This window comes from Pseudopipra pipra, chromosome 3, assembly GCF_036250125.1.
Source record: "Pseudopipra pipra isolate bDixPip1 chromosome 3, bDixPip1.hap1, whole genome shotgun sequence".
NCBI classification, from domain to species: domain Eukaryota; kingdom Metazoa; phylum Chordata; class Aves; order Passeriformes; family Pipridae; genus Pseudopipra; species Pseudopipra pipra.
In genome coordinates this window covers 32,709,174-32,726,055 of record NC_087551.1, presented here as the reverse complement: position 1 = coordinate 32,726,055, position 16,882 = coordinate 32,709,174, and the positions used below count along the sequence as shown (strand labels likewise).

Below are 16,882 nucleotides of genomic sequence, written 5' to 3'. Positions count from 1 at the left end.
ACACATCCCCACGAGTTCTGGGCAACACAATGTCACTCTGTATCTGCTCTCACAGTCATTGTTTGTCCTAGAGGCTAATACATAAGAAGGATGAGTAAAAAATGGGGCTCTCAGAGAAAACACATGTCTTCTGCTTTGACAGGGAAAAAATTAACTGCACCTGACAAGCATCTGCCCTCAGCAACTGTTTCTCACCCTGCTCCTAGCTCTCTTGTGGCTCCACTAGCTACTTGATCAATCCCCAGAGGAAACTCTGAAGTGAAAACACTGAAGATCTCTTTCAAGAGAGACTCTCCTCGAGATGCAAAGGTAAAGTGGGAGTGAAAAAGTTTGCACACTGGGTGACAATTTCTTCCAGTGTGCAAAGTGGGACAGAGAATAGAAATTCTGCTTTAACCTGTATTCTGTTTTTAATGTTTAGAGGTGTTTTGAATGACATTGAGAAAAGATGTGTGTGATTGAAAGAAAGACTACCACCAAAATCAGAGCAAGCAGGTTCATGCCATTGGGCCCTACTGGCACTGGGCTGACACAAGGCAAGCAGCTATTCAAGACTAAGCCTCTCCAGGGCGCTGGCAGTGCTTGGTGCTAACAGCATACAGAGAATGTGTGATGCAAATTTAAGTCTGTAACCACTAGTAACTCATTGAGAGGATTTAAGATTTCAACTAAACTACATTTGAATAAAGGTATGCACAAATGAACTACTGGTAAGCAGCTTTGCATTTCAGTGCTGTTATACTGCAGAGATCAACTTTACAGAAACACACTCAGGCCTATTCCACAGGTGTTCTGTAGTAATTCAATCAACTTTCACTCACTGCCAGTCCTTTGGCCTTGGTGTAAGATCTGAAAGAGCCAGAAGAACTGCAGCTTGCCTTCAATCATCTTTTAAGCAAAATCTAGTTCCATGTTTCAGCTGAATTTGGTATTTGATTCACTGTTCACTACAAAGAATTATACTCCTCTTTATCAGATTTGTAGTACATGATCTGCAAAAATCAGTATCTTCCTAAGATTTTAAACTTTAATTATTAACACAGGAAAAAATATCTTAAATATCATAACTTCCCTCTATAAACCAAACTATTGATTTTGCTGGAAGCATTGCATTTTCGTTTAACTTTATTAAATAAAAACACCTTCAAGGAAAATCTTGCTTTATTATTATTATTATTAGTTTTCAAAAAATCAACAACAATGTTTATTCACACACCAGTTGCATGTCTCTTCTTTTTTTCATAAGCAATCACATTCCTGTCGTGACAGACAGGATCTTTGCAAAGTTCTCAACAAGGCAGGGACTTTCCTGAAGATGCTCTTGACTTTTATATAATGTGCTCTGACATCACATAGTCTACCAAACTTTAACATAGATTTTCTAATTCATACATAAAACACTATACTAGCTGATAATCAGAATAATTTCCTAGATAATATGACTGAAATAAAAGGTTTAATGTTCTCCAGATTTCTTAAATGCCACAGGTCCTTAACTCTCACCACTTTCAGCATGATCCCTTATGTGTATAACTCACATAAAAATCTCAAACAGAAGAAAAATTATTTGTCCACAGAACAACATCTATCTTTTAAGTCTCTACCTTCCCCCTAAAATAATCACCAATCCCAAACAATACATTAGAGTCTTCAGTAAGCACACTGATATTCTATCATGAAACTACCATTATAAAGACCAGCAGAAAGGTTTTTTACAACAATTTACTTAATCTGTATAAAGTGAAGGAAAGGCATGTACCTTAGACAGTGGAAAACGTAGGGAGAGGGCAAAGAGATAAAAAGAGAAGAAAGTACCATACTATATTCTCTTCTTGACTGAGTATAATGTGAAAATGGTTAATTTCTTTTTTCAAGCTTGACAGAACCTTGGAAGCTTGATATGTATTTTTAAAACTGAAAATAATTAAATCAGAAAGTTCTGATTAAAAAAATCAAAATAATTAATTTTTTCTCAAATTAATTCATAAAACATATTTGAGGATTTTGGTGTAGTTGCTATTCAAGAGCTATAGCTGCACAGCCATCCTCATGGAGTACGTGCATGACAATCCTGTTTTCCTGAATGTAAACACAGTTTGCTTAAACACTTCCAGTCTGCAGGGTAAGTTTCACTAAGGAAGAAAGTACTCAGATGAAATGATGATTCATAGACTTTAAATATCATTCTTAAGCATGAAAGATTTGCACCTCCTATAAGACATATTTTGTCTTCTTAAAACATGCTAGCCACCTTTGTCCTCTTTTCTAAGCCAAAGAATATCTTTGGTCCAACTCACCAGTTTCAAATATTTAATCAAAATTGAATACTTAAAGGAAGTAATAATTACTCAAGAGACTAAAGCCTATTGCTGCCCTGTCTCCTCATTTTTTGTAGAGTACGAAAGATGACATCCTAACATGTTTTTGAAAAAGTGTTTTCCTCATGAGAAGAGAACTGTGTCTGCAGAGCAATCTTTCTAAATTCTTTTACTTATATTAGTGGGGAAGGGCAAAAAACCCTAAGATCTTTCCTTTGTTTAAATGCATTTCCTGCCTTCCTTACTGCTATAGACTGTGTTGTGGCAGTCCTATTTATAGTCCAAAGAAAGGAAAAAGCACCACTGGAGGCAGGAAAACTAAGTTGGGAAAGAATAGAAGGAAGTGTGGTTGCCATTTAGCCAAACAATCTAGAACTAATTGAGCTCAAAAGAGCCCCAGCCTCAGTGAAGCTGCTGGGAGTGAACAGAGCACAGTCCTGTTTCTCTCTTCAGGGCCCTGCCAGGGCTACTGAGCGTGAGAGTCAGGTACAGGACACTGCTGGGCAGCAAATAACCTCAGCATCTCAACACTGTGAGAAGAACGCTTTCAAAAAAGGAGTGTGCTGAAAGTTGGATACCTATCAAATTAAGGTAAGTGTCTCCTTCTGGTGTTTCTGCTTGCTGCATGCTCCAGGCCTTTTCAACCTGGTAAATGAAAAAAGAATGGGCTTTGGAGAAGGAATGGCATTTGACTTTTAGATAAAATTTGATAGGATGTCTGATTTTTAGATAAAGAAATCTGAATTCAGTTACAGATTCCTCAAAATTTTCTTAAGCAAAAGAAGCTTTTGTCATATATCCATAACATAACTTTGCTGTTTTCCTCACTTATGTCATATTCATCTTATAATCTGTGATTAAGTACTAGAGAAATGTTGATGGTAAATATATGCCCTGAAGGAAAATATGAAGTCAACACTGCAATAGGTTAAAGATTTAGAAACAGAGAGAGTGAGGGAGAAGGACATGTAATATATATTTATGTATATAATCTATAATGGAATAATTTAATTTTATGAGGTACATTTGAAGGTAGGAACTTAGCCAGAAAAAAAGCACATGAAAGTTTCTATAGTGTTGGAATTTATTATGGCAGGTAATTTGTGTGTGTGTGCATGCATATACATAAAAATAAAATACTATACATAGATACCCATATATATTATGGGGTTTTGCATTGCAATATGACATCTTGCCATTCTGAGGTCTAATTTAAACTGACAATAGAATGTGAGTGGAAATTTTTAATCTGCTTATTTTCAGATAATATACAGAGTTATACTATCATGACTGCATGTGTAGAAAGCTCCATTTTAAGACAGATCGGTGTATAGAGATGATATTAATTCACTGAGTTATCATCAATAAGACAGACTTTTAAGAGGGAAAAATTGTGTTTGATTTCTTCAATTTCCAACATGTCCTTTGCACTTCTAACAAAGGAAATGCTGTTGTGATTTGAAGGCAAGAGAATAGAATCTGTAGTATACTAGATTCAGGATTTCATCATGCAAATTCTATCTTTGAATGATCTACGAGAAAAACCTTTGTATTAGTCTCATTTGTGCTAACACATTACTTCTAAGTATATGCCATTCACTTATTCATTTCTTATTCAGATGTTGTTTAGTATTAGTGGTTTATGGTAAAAAGTTCCTGGTGAGTAAAAAGGAAGTGTGATGTGTTGTTATTCTACTGTATCCCCATAGGATGCTATTATGTTTAGAGTCTGCTATTGTGACGACAGCAAGGCAGGATGTCACCCATGTAGGTGAAAAGCTGCAATAGGACAATTGTAAACAGCAGCAGTCAGCTGAAAATCTGATCTAGGGAGGTGCCAAGCAGCAATTCCAATGAAGCAGATGTTAGTCCATGCCCATGAAAAGGATCAGGCCTTTCTTTGTCTGATTTCAAAATACTCAATTATTTACAGTAATTCTCAATTCTAGGAGATTATAAGCCTGTTCTTGTGAAGAATTAAACACCCATAATGGTAGTAAAACTAGAAGCTTGTACAGGTATTTGCAAGAGAAAGCTCTTCAGACTTCAACTTCAGTAACTAGCATAGCGTGCTCTCATACAGGTAATATTCCTTGCCTTCAATTGCAGTAACTGATTCCCCTGCACAAAGACTGAGCACAAACAAGCAAACAAAAATTCTTTTAATTTAAAAATTTAAATTAAACTGTGTAACCACCATTTTACTAGATGAACTTTTGTAAAAGTCATAGGCTGGAGGGAAGGAATAGAGACAAATCTGCAGATCAATACTCACCCAAGCAAAGAAGCATTTCAATTTCTTGTGTTAAATAAATACAATCATTCCATGAGGTGTCAGTTGCACAGCAACTGCAGTACAATTGAACAGTACACACTGTAACATTCAGATTTATTCAGGTCAGCAGCACTCACCACATTATTTTAAAGGCTGGTATCACTGCATGAATGTAGCAAAACAGAGATCATTCCTTAGCTATAAGGAGAAGATCATTTACAAATCAGCCAGTTACAATGTAATTATACAGGAAGAGGTGATTAAAAAATGTACTAATGCACTTTAACATTTCCTATGGAAAAGATATTATAGGTAGTACTCAATAAATGCCTAATTAATACTATTAATAAACATACACATAAAATTACTTGTTTCTAAACTGCAAGAGTTCACATGTTCATGAGTTCAAAGTTTGCAAACTGAGAGATTTGTCCTGTTCATTTCAGAAGGCCTTAGAATGAAATTTACACCCTACATCTTATAAAATCTTACCACCTGCTAGAACCTAACTACTCTGCAGGAGATTCTTTCTATATAAATGCTTTTGAGTGTTCACAGGTACTAACAGGGATGCAAATATTAAAGCTCCAAGCTAAAAATTGAATACGAGAATTTGATATACCAGAAGGAAGTTGTGGTTCACAGGCTTCCTAACCTGACATTATTTTGCCAGGTGATATAAAGAAGTCTAGGGTTGTCAAATAAATACCTCAGTCAGCTGTCACTACTATGTGAACAGCATGGGTTTCTTGTTCCAGGAAAGCTGACTGACTTAAAGAAAAATCACATGACTTAAAAAATAATGCACTTTGGGTGACAAGCCATGCCATGCTTTCATGAAAAGCTGGCTCAGGTTTAGTAAGATTTATTATTCCTCATGCAGTTGCTCTGGTGTAAGTATCTTAATTTCTCCCTAAGCCCCTATTCCACTTTACCAGATGCTCTTACAAGGAAGCCTTGTCCTCCAAGTCACAGTCAGGCCCACTAACATTACTGGAAAAAAAGAGCAGAGATTTAGAAGTATGTCTGCTTGGGGCAGTCACTGCAAGTACGGTATACAGTTGTCTCACTCTAAAAGCTGAATTAGGGGAGAGGGAACATAAAAAGAAACCCAGTTAAAACACATTAAGAAATCAACATTCAATGTTGGACAGCATCAATATAGTCCTACAAAGAGAAGGAGCTGCTCAACACAACAGAAATGTTAGTGCTAAAACATCATTTCTTTGATAATATCTAAAACACCCAGGTCATAACTATGTGCTGAATAACATCCTGACTCATGGAAGTGTTTATGCAGGTGCTTAAATTTAAGCATATGAGTAGACCCATTGATTTCAAGCAAAATTATTTCAACAGGCTGATAAAATTTAAAGCCTGGCAGAGTGATTAGATCATCTAGTCTGACTTCAAACACAGCATGTTAATTCTACTACTCCTCTTATCCAAAACTCAAAAGCTTGTCTGCTTACAACAGAACAATATGGATGCATTATGTTCAAAAGCAAAGTTTAAGGGGAAGATCATGATGTTCTGAACGCATGAGTAGTGACCCACAACAAGTGAGAATTGTTCAAGTTGGCACAAATTCCTTACCTCAAATGGGAATTAGATGTTACAGGCTTTGAACCAACCTACTGCACAAGGGTGAAGGTCAATGTGTGTGTAGAAGATGGACTGTTTCTCCCAGAAGTCTATGTGCTATCAGAAAAACCATTAACTTTATTTTGGTTTCTTTCTTACTCTTCTAGTGGACTAGAAGAGTACTGTTGTGTAAGCAAGGATGAATAAAAAAGCTGCTTTAAAATCAATCTTTATGGCAAAGTGCAGTTATATTTTTTGCCTTTGGTTCTCTCATTTCTCAAAGACCATGAGCAAACTGTGGTACAAAATAAGGAGCTGTTGTTCAGAAGTAGATGAAACACAGATATGTTAACCAAACGGAGACATACAGCAAAAATTAATTTGTCAAATCTCTTATCATCTGTTGATGGGAGTTCAGACAGTTTAAAAAGACTTACTATTTGAACAACAGACAAGAGAAAAAGTGAGAGGCTTCACCTGGGGCCTCCTTTACAAGGATCAGTTATAATGAGTTTGTATTGCATGAACACATTGCAGCAGAACAGTGTTATTGAAGAATACTTACACCATACAGTCATACTGAAAAACAAAGCAGGAAGATAAGAGTGTCTTGGAGTGCAAGTCCACCTTGTCAGTAACCATGTAGGTATCTTCATGTCTTGGGTTAGCACAGAAAGTCATGTTGGCTGTGAGAAGTATTTTTTACTTTATCTTCTTCCTATTCACACTGAGTTTCAGGGTTGGTAATCTCCTTGTTACTTAGTATAATATTTCCTGGGAAGCAGAGGGGTACCTCAGGGGAAGGAGAAGCCTGTCCCAGCTTACCATAGGAGGGGAAAATGGCAACCACTGACTCTCATGTAGAGGTAGATTCAGTTCTCAGCTCTTCTGTAAACTTACTGCAGCAATTTGTTCTCATTTCTACACTGGATATCATCTCTGAAAGGATCCTTCCCAACCACCCATTTAGTAATGGTTGCAGACCCATTTATCACAATGGCTCCCAAAGAGACTGTGTGAACTCAAGCACCTGCACAATGCAAAGCACAACCCTGCTGTAACAGTTCTGTAGTGCAGGACCACACATCTCCCAGAGAACGAAAATGCAAAGTGGCCGGTCTGTTGCCAATATTGCAATGAAGTTACGCCATGTGGTCAAGACAGCAAAACGTGGTAAACAGCCGGAGCAGCTATAGCATGATACAAAGTGTTGTGGGCAGTCTGCTCGAGCAGCGTGGTTCAACCATATGCCCAATAACTCAGCTGGGGAGACTGGGGGGAGGAGTTTAAAGTCAAGCTAACAGGTGTGGCATTGTCTCACTAACTATTGATGACAGTTTATGCTATGAAGCTGTAGCTCACTTGAGTTAGAGAGCACAAAAATTAATGTGTACAACATCTCTGTTTAGACAGTTCGGTATTCTTAGAATCTTTTATATTCTAACACACTTTATTTTTCCAGCATGGTACTTTATTGTTATTTTGGATTATTACCGTAGCATGATTATCTTGGGAGGCTGGAGACAAAGATAAATCTTCAAAGATCAGTCTGCTCATTACTAAAGGGAAAACTGAAGTAGCATTCAACCTCAACTGAACTACAAAATATTCTTTGTAATTTCAGAAATGGGAAGAAGAAAGTGAGCAGATCAATGCTGAATTCTTCTAAGCTGCTTGACATTCCTCCCAGTCATGGCTACTCTCTTCTTTCTCTCTCAAAACAAGGAACCTTCACACTGCCTTCATATGATGCTGTGGTTTTATACCGCCACACAGCCTTTATTTCCAGCACATCATTCTATTATAGTTCTATTCATTCACATCTATACTATTAGAGTAAGAAGGTAATTGTCTTAAGCAATAATTGAAACCATAAATAAGATCAAAAAGCAGGATAATGTCCTCATACCATTAAGAGACATGAAACTGGAACTAACAACAGAGAAAGGCCCTGATTCAAACAAGAGTAATAAATCCAACATTTATATATAGAGACCTTGGCCCCAAGGGGCTCTGTCATACAAAAATATTAAGTGTTCTGACTATAATAAGCAAATCTCCTCACAACTAATGAGCATGGAAGCAATAGCTTCTCATTCATCTTTGGGCTGGGTACTTCATAGAGTACCGAAAGCACAGATAGATCCAAATTCACTCATCCCACAGTAAGCTTGGAAGCATGAATCCTAGGACCTTTGCATGCAATGCATCAGATTTCAGACAGCCTGCTTGATAACACAGCCAAACTGATAAACATTCTGTGCATTGGACTTAGTGGAGATCCTGCCTGACAGTTCTATGAGGTTAGGCATTTGTGATCTGTGCCTCATTCTAGAGAGCAAATACAAGCCTAAAGTGCTCCCTACAAGGGAGTAGTGCATTAATTTTTAATATTTTGATGGAAACTGTTAAAAAAATTTTCATTTTTTTCTAGGGAGAGGAAGGAAACAGGGCTTGGTTTTTTGCTCTTTTCTGCGCCTTTTACTTGATTCCATTGTTTTCACTCCTGTAATTTCAATGCAAATGGACTGTGTTAAGCTGCAATGTGGAATGTATTGCTTCAGGCTGATACCAGATACTCAGTATCAGCTAGTGCTGCCTCACTGAGAAAAAACTCTCAGAACCAAGAACCACTATGACGTCAGTGGTGGCAACATGTTCATGAAAATTAACAAAATGGAAAAAACATTTTTCACTATTTATGTGTAATGCAAATTTGGCAGAATAGCATTCTCTCTGATGTAAGTTTTGAGTGAAAATCATAATCAGAGATGATTTCTATAAGACAAACTGAAAGCAGTCGAACTTACAAGAGAGAGGAGTAAAATACAGAAATCTAGGTACTTTCTGTAAAACAGAAATCAATCCATTATAAAACGTATGTTCACTGACTTGAAAACTTTCTATGCAACTATCATTTCACTTAATGTCTGAGAGAAGGTGTAATGAAGAGCTCTGAAAAAAATGCTGGTATCATACCCTTGGTCACTTGTACACATTTGCACCAACTGTGGAAAAACACATACTTCCTGGAGGTTTTGAAATGGTAAAGGAATTACTGATTAGTTCAAACTTACCAGATGCAGAAAAGAGAACAAAAACTGAGAGCTGCTGTACATTTATCATTGCAGCAATGCCCTCTCTTTGATCAGTGCATCACTCACAATGAGGATGGCTGGAGAAAGCTAGGAAACAAATCTCTTCTAAATGCCCATGTCTGTTTAGAAATCTTCAACTTCAGACCAATCAAGACAGTATTGGAAAAAACAGCCTTTATGACAGATTTGATTTTGTGCTTACTGGTGATACTGCATCTAGGTCTAGATTTACAGGAACACACTCTTCAAACTCTGTTTCTGAAACAAGCATATCCACCCTGTGGAATATAGCTACTCAGTCTAGTTGGTAATAGACAGTGAATGGCTTTTGTGCTTTGGTTTTCTGAGGTTTTTTTAAACAATCATGTTACTGCCACAGAAGAGGTCCTTAGCACCTACTTTGACTGCATGGCACAATTTAACCCTATGTCTTAGTAAAGGAGATGCCACTACTCTTTAGCATTCGCAGTGCGGAATAACTTGTATTTGTCAGTCCACCTCTGTACTTCAAGGTGAAACAAAACCAAGTAAAGGGAGCTGGAAATAAAAATCAGTGTAGTCTTACAATAAGAGTAACAATTTTAATAATTAAAATTTCTTACAAATGTTGATATAAGGAAGAAACTATAAATTTCCAGATTCTCTATGAATACATAGGCTCCACCTATGGCACATAGTTGATGATATAAAGGCAGGACTGATTTCAAGGGTCATACCTAGGGATGCCCTAATGTGATAACTTATCTTAGCTCTTGCTTTCTTAACTATAACACTTAAGGGTGTACCCTTAACTATGAAAGGGGAGGTACACTGTGCATTTGCAGTACTCCTGTGCCCCCTAGAGCATTGTATTGTAGAACTTGGGATTGACTTACATTGCAAAGGATGTAACATAGCCTATGGATGTTTAAAACTGAATTAATGCAATGTAAGGTTGAAAGCCTTACATGCAGTATTTTCAGCAAAATTTCCTATTTTGTATGCCCCTATATGTCCTTTAGCTGGCAGCTTTGTGTACGAGCTGTTGGACTATTTATAGCAGTCCTTATAATTGCACTTAGGTATTTATAAAACATCCTGTCTTGTGAGGGCTTCCATGATCTGCTTTCATTCACTTGTGCTGATAATGAAGGCTATATAATATCTGGGGCTGTGAGGTAGACCAGCAAACCAGGCAGTTTGTCTGTTAGTTATGGGTTCCATATATTCTAAAAGGCTGAAGTCAAACTGCAATGCAGCCATTTAGGAAACAAATGGCTACAGACTTGCAGTAAGTATAACCTGATATTTTTGTCCCCTAAGAGTCTTATCTCCTGTTACATAAACTCCAGAAGAATATGTTAACAGAAAAAAGACATTTTCAGGGAACCCACAAAACAGCCATCCATAATTGCCATATGCCGAAAATAACTCCATAGTCCAAAAATCTGCACAGTATCAAAGCACTGATGTTGAGATGAGCTCTCTGTAAGTGATCAATTTATAAATGAATACACCTACAGTTAATTAAATGACAGATAAGCATGATATAGTATATCTAGAAAAAAAAAAAGAGAAACAACAATTAAAAAGAAGCCATGAAATACAGCCTCTCCTATAATAACAAGAGGGTCTGGATCCATTTATCCAACATCGATAAAAGCAAAAAACTTCTTGATATCAACCTAAACCAAAATGGGCAACTGTTCCATTCTTTAATCCTTGAAACTTTTCTAAAAGCTACCCATACTATTTGACATTAAAAATTTAATCTTACGTTCACATATCCCTACCACAATTCGTTGCTAACTGTACAAATTTTTTGTTGTTCCTTTTCAGTATTTCTCCCAGCGTGTCTGAGAAAAATACAGATTCATTTCTTAGTTTTCATTTGAGGCATTAATGGCCACATAGAAAAAAATGTACCCTTTTCAATCCAGTCTTCAGTTTTTTTCTCAACAGAAAAAGAAGGCAATATACTATTGTGCACCAAACAGCAAAGCTTTTGTCATACAGAAGATACCATCTGATAGGTGTAAGAGTACAACATTTAATTCATTACGTCTGCGTTAACTAGCTTATCTTCTTTTGTATGTTGGTATTTCTTCAAATAAGGAAATGACAACAACAAAAAAACAAAACCAAAACAAAACAAAAGAAAAAAACCCACACCACAAAACTTTTGAGACCTTCATTTTCAGGACTTGTATCCAAATTATTTCTCTGTTCTGCTTCATGATGGCTTAAAACTGTCTGTTCAACATGAGGATAGATAAACTTTTTCCCACATAAACCGCAATCAGTTTATGGCATTTTTTACTGAGCCATGAAAAAAATTATTTGTCTACTCATTTCAGAAAGTACAAAGGCTCCTTTTCTCTTTAGGGAGTGTATCCCAAGTTGTTTGCGGAATACTGTCATTCAGTCATTATCAGTAAATTATGTTCCCGTATGGAGCATAAGTACCAAATAAAAACAAGATAGCTACTCAGTGCAGACTGATGACATTGTACTGTGTGTTATATCAAATGGCCCAGGTACTACCGGTATTTAATCAATTTTATTAAAGGATCCTGATAAATATAAAATAGTGCAGTTGATACTGCGTTATCAGAGAAAGTGCCTTCTCCTTTCTCTGAGCAAGGCTAGGTGTTTATACCCAGTTCTGTGAGCAGCCATCTGTGCCCAGGGGCTGCTTGAGCTTCCAACTCAGTTCTGCCAGGGCAGCTCTCAGTCCCTCTTTGGAATTACCTTCCCTCTAGTGACCTAAACTTAAATGAACTCATTCCTCATGGGTTTATTTCTCATTTTTAAATTCATAGTTTTTACAACCTCTGCTTTTAAAGCCCCCTCAGCAGGCCCCTGGGTCACAGCACCCCACAGCCTGTGACATCCTCTTTGGCACTTCCCAGGACAGCCATGAGGAGCAGCTTGTTGATATCTTGCCCAGCAGGTTGTGCACCACGACAAAACGGACCTGCACACCTGCAGCAAACATCTGCTGTTTCCCAGGCATTCCTCCTCCCTCTGTACTGACCCACTTACCCCCACAGAATGGAGGCTGTGCTGAGCTCAAGCCCCTCAAGCAGGAGCCCCCACCTCAGGGCCCCAGTGCCAGGGTTATGAGGCGGCTGCAATGGGGACCTGGGGACTCCTGGGGCTACTGTGGGTCTGACCATGGCACTCGGGGCCCCTGCACCTCTCAGGATGCCAACGAGACCCTCCAACGAGCTGGGAACATCCATGCCTGGCTGGCTTGTGAGAGCCCATTTAACATGAGAAGTTTGTCCTATGAAAACTTGTTTTCCCGGAGTATTGAGAAACAGGAGAAGCCTGCAAAAGCAGCCATGGGTAATTAGCACGAGGGCTTCTTCCCTGCTCCAGGCTACGCTGGCAGCACTGGTGGCTGCATGGTTTTGTAAGCATGTGCCAGTTTATATAATATGAAGAGCTGGTTTAAGGTCAAAGGAAGCAACCTGAGTTACCCTTTGTTGCTGCAGCCCTCATCTTCAGGGATTTGCAGGCTTTCATCAGATTCTGACAAATGTGCTGCCTAGACATGATATTATATTTTAACAATTTTAGCAACAGACACCTGGCTCTGAGCAATTCCTTAAATTTGTTCAAATCTCAGTTGCAGCACTAACTATGGGTCACTTTGTATTTCAGAAAAATACCCTATAATCCCCTTTGTAATCCGAACTGCGCAGTCTTGCAAGATCTGGATTGCTTACCAAACAATAAAATACCATTACTACATCCTATACTGAGGTGTGACAACTGCCTGTGTCCTGTCAGTCTTCCCAATTTAAAGTACTGCTAGACTTTCAACACGGTATATTCTATACGTGGAATGGGAATTTAAGAAATTCAGAAAACTGTGTTTTGCACCTTACCCTCAAAATCCCATAGACTGCATGCCTTTGTTCTTAAATATCTAAATATCTTTAAATATGTGACCAAGCTAAAGGGAATTAGGCATTGAGCCTCAGCTGAATTTCAGTAATGTATGACCCTGGAAAATTCCATCAAAATCTGTTCCTTTCTTGACTTCAATGTTTCTCCTTCATTTGCCCTACATCTGGGAACATGGGGATAAGAATGCTTTTGTTTCCCGTTTTACTCTCTCTGTTTAGACTAATAGTCCCACCTCAAAGGGTCTATCACATTCTGACTATACGATGTCTGCCCCATGCTGCAAAAATGCTAGATAAGAAAATTAAAATGATCTCCAGTAGTAATAAGGTATTCATTGCTCTACTGTCCAAACACTAAAGGTAGTAATGTTGCCCCTTAAGGAAGTACAACTGATCCCCCAAAGTGGGATTGTTCACATATTTTTCATGATCTGTGGAATAGTCTGGTCTTAAAGACACTTTGAATGCCACAGTATTTTAAATTGTCTTGCTCCTGAGGTTTTAGGATTTTTTGGTTTAAACTCCTATATTTAAACACAGCAAAATGTGAAGTCAGAAACAAACCTGAAGTAATCAATAGGGATGTGTTTAACTTTCCATTTGTGCTGCCCCTACTGTCATTTAAGGCTTATCTGCATTTGGTGTTAGTCAGCTAAAAAAAAACCAAAAAACCCCCCAAACCAAAAAAACACTAACAAACACCCAGAAGTTTTGGAGCACATAGTACCATGTTCCAGTCAAATGCTTTAGCAAAGGTTGCTGTTATGAAAAGGATTTTCTAATAGGGGGAATAATGATCTTCAGATTCTAACCTCCTGGCACGGCAGTGAGATTTATCAGGAGGGGCATGTGACTAGTTAAGACACACAGCCCCAGCTTGAAGGAAACAGCTGCTCATTTCATGCTTTAGCACTTGGCAACTGGACAAGGAAGGGTGATGTTTGCGTTGAATACCTCTGCAGAACCAGGCACAGTAAGTGATTTTCCCTGTTTTTGATTTTTTTTCCTAAACTGCCACTGCTTTCCTATTTTCATCCTAGACCTTTTGTAGAAACACTTAAGGTTGAGGCATATTTTTGAAACTTCATCGATGAGCAGTCATTCATGATCAGAATGCCTATATTTTTCTGATCTGCGATTAACAACAGCATTGTTTTTGCTCTTGCAGGAACCAGGCAGGTACAGTGTTTTGTCCTTATACTAGCCAGGTAGGGAAAATGGTGCTTATTTACTCAGATGACGGAGTGAGGAGGCTGTTTATGATGACTGTATTTTCCTTTCTTGGTGGGTAGTGATACAACGAGTATAAAGCAATTTCAGTGTTTGGCTTAAAAGAATGCATGTAAGGAATAGACAGAGGTACTTCCTCAAAATAGTGTGATCAATCTGAAAAAAGTTGGTTGTGACTGGTTACTTTTTGAGGTTGAATGCAGAGATTTTTTTTTGAAAGAAAAACGTAGAAGTGGAGAAATACAGGAAGACAGTGAAGATGCACTTATTAAGATATTATTGAGTCACTCTGGATGGTAATGCGTAATTAGATTGTGAAGATTGAAAAAAATCCTCCCTAAAAACAGGGATGGAGTCTCCTACATATCTCCAAGTTCTTAATTAAATTTATTTTTGGACACTTGCATTTTCTGTGGTTTTGTTTCATGAATGATTGATTTCCCTGTCTGATAATTTTTGACTGTTACAGTCTGAAGTTTTCTTTTAAAATTGGAGTATGGGATACATCAAAAGGAACTTTTGATCAATTATTTACATAGAGATGAATTAGGGTTTTTTGGATGAAGACTTATGAAGAATGCAAACAAATGAAGGAGTTATGGATCTTGATATGTGATGAGACTGAGGGATGCCAGGTGCTTTGGGGAAGGTTAAAGCAGGACAGAGGTAGAGAGCAGCGGGGTCCTGTTGAGGAAAGTCCAAGCATAAACACTGACAGGTTGCATGCAGTCCCTCCTTTAAAGGTGGGGAGAATAAACTTTATTCAAAGACTTCTCACATAAGAAAGGGAAACTTTATTTCTCTCTGAAAACTTCAATTTTTCTTTTAAACTGTAGTTTATGGCTTTGTCAGTTGATTAGAAATTTTATATGAAAATGTTAACAGTTTCAATTATCACAAAATTAGAAGTCTACCTGGCTTCCTGCCTGTTTGCGTCTCCAAGGGTAGACTACCTTCGAACCAAGAACTAAAGTACTATCAGTTATGGTTACACTGCAGCCCTCCCACACAGATACCATGCAACATCATGAATGGAACAGGCCACTGGGTCCTGAGGTGCTTGGCTTTGTGCTCAGGAGCTCCTAGTCCCCTGGGAACCTCGGCTGCAGTGGGGCCCCTCCGGCCTGTCAGCATCTCCATTCCTCGTGGGGCAGAGAGAATAACTGGTCCACCGTTGCTTTTTACTCTGATCCCAGAGTAGGTTTGGTTTTTTTCAGAATAGTAGGCATTCGGCATTTTGAATAATATGCCACAGTGTGCTTGTTTCCAGACATTGTACTTTGTATTTGTAATGAGTGTTCTCAGTTAAACAAACAGTCCAGTCAGATGAAAAGAAATGTTGAAGGAACGTGCTTTGAAACTAAGATAAACCACAAATCCACCAGAAAAGAGATGTGAGCTCAATCTATTCCTGCTGTAACTTCTTCTTCCCTGTCTCTGGCATAACTGCTGTGCCAGTGTTGGTGCAAAAGGTTGATGTAAAGCCATATGGTTCTGCATCACCTGGATTATGAGCTAGCTCATATGTACCTCTTGTGCAGCTGATTTTGTTCTCAGGCAGCTGTGGGAATCAAGTGTGGTATATAAGGGGCAAAGTGGTGATTACATAGTAAACATTAGATAACTGCAGTGCTGAGCTTGTCTTCAGGTAATAATGTCTGAAAACACATTGTTGCAGTGGCAACTGAATTTTCTCAAAGAAATGTGGTGGGAAAGCTTAGTTTTGTGCCTTTATACTGTTGATTATTAAGGTCGCTTACAGTCAAGGAGAAAAACTCATCACTTGGATCTGCAAAGTGTAAGATAAACAACTCTGCTTTATTTACGGCTTCCAGCTGTCATTACTGTACCTGATTTTGAATGAAATTCAAGGCTCATGACTAGACTTTTAAATCCTCTGTCCATAAAATAAAGAAAACTTGATCAACATTATAAGATTTTCAAGGGTGCAATTGTTTCAATCCTTATCACCAACCCGTTTTGGTAGGAATACTCTGTTAACACACAGTATACTTTGAGAAATTAATGCATTACAGTCTTCAGGCTCTCCTCACTTTTTGGATTTTCTCATTAATTCCAACTGCAACATCTATTACTGCAGTACCAGTCATGGAACACTACTGGGGCACACACTGATTTTGCATTTGATCAGAAGACACAGCCTCTGTACCAACACTCTTTTATACTATTTTACAATATCCTTATCTCATAAAAACACATGCTCAGCTTTTTGAATATACACCCCCCTTATGTTCATGTAAGTTGAGGCAGGTCTGCATAGGCATGAAGCACAATAATTAAATTTTAGCATGCTTTATTCAGGGAAATGCTCTACCCTTGGCTTTCCCATTGATGAGTCTCTAGAAAGCCCAGTATGTAACAGAAAGTGTTCATCCTGGAATTTTTTTTATTACATGGTAGAGGGGATTGAGTAACAGTGTGAGCATTGCTGTCCCTCTGCAGAAGCTCAATATATATCCA

The 16,882-nt window shown here is 38.1% G+C and overlaps 1 protein-coding gene across 3 annotated transcripts in view; it reads left to right on the top strand.

Moving 5' to 3' along the window:
- The first annotated feature begins 2,730 nt into the window (after window positions 1–2,730).
- Window positions 2,731–16,882, top strand: part of RASGRP3 (RAS guanyl releasing protein 3) — a 59,602-nt gene continuing 45,450 nt past the window's right edge. For 2 of the 3 annotated variants that reach the window (XM_064648536.1, XM_064648534.1), the window contains exon 1: window positions 14,034–14,144. The gene's annotated coding sequence lies outside the window, so the exon portion shown is untranslated. Of the gene's footprint in view, window positions 2,910–14,033; window positions 14,145–16,882 lie in introns of those variants that run through there. The other variant, XM_064648535.1, reaches the window with a different exon arrangement.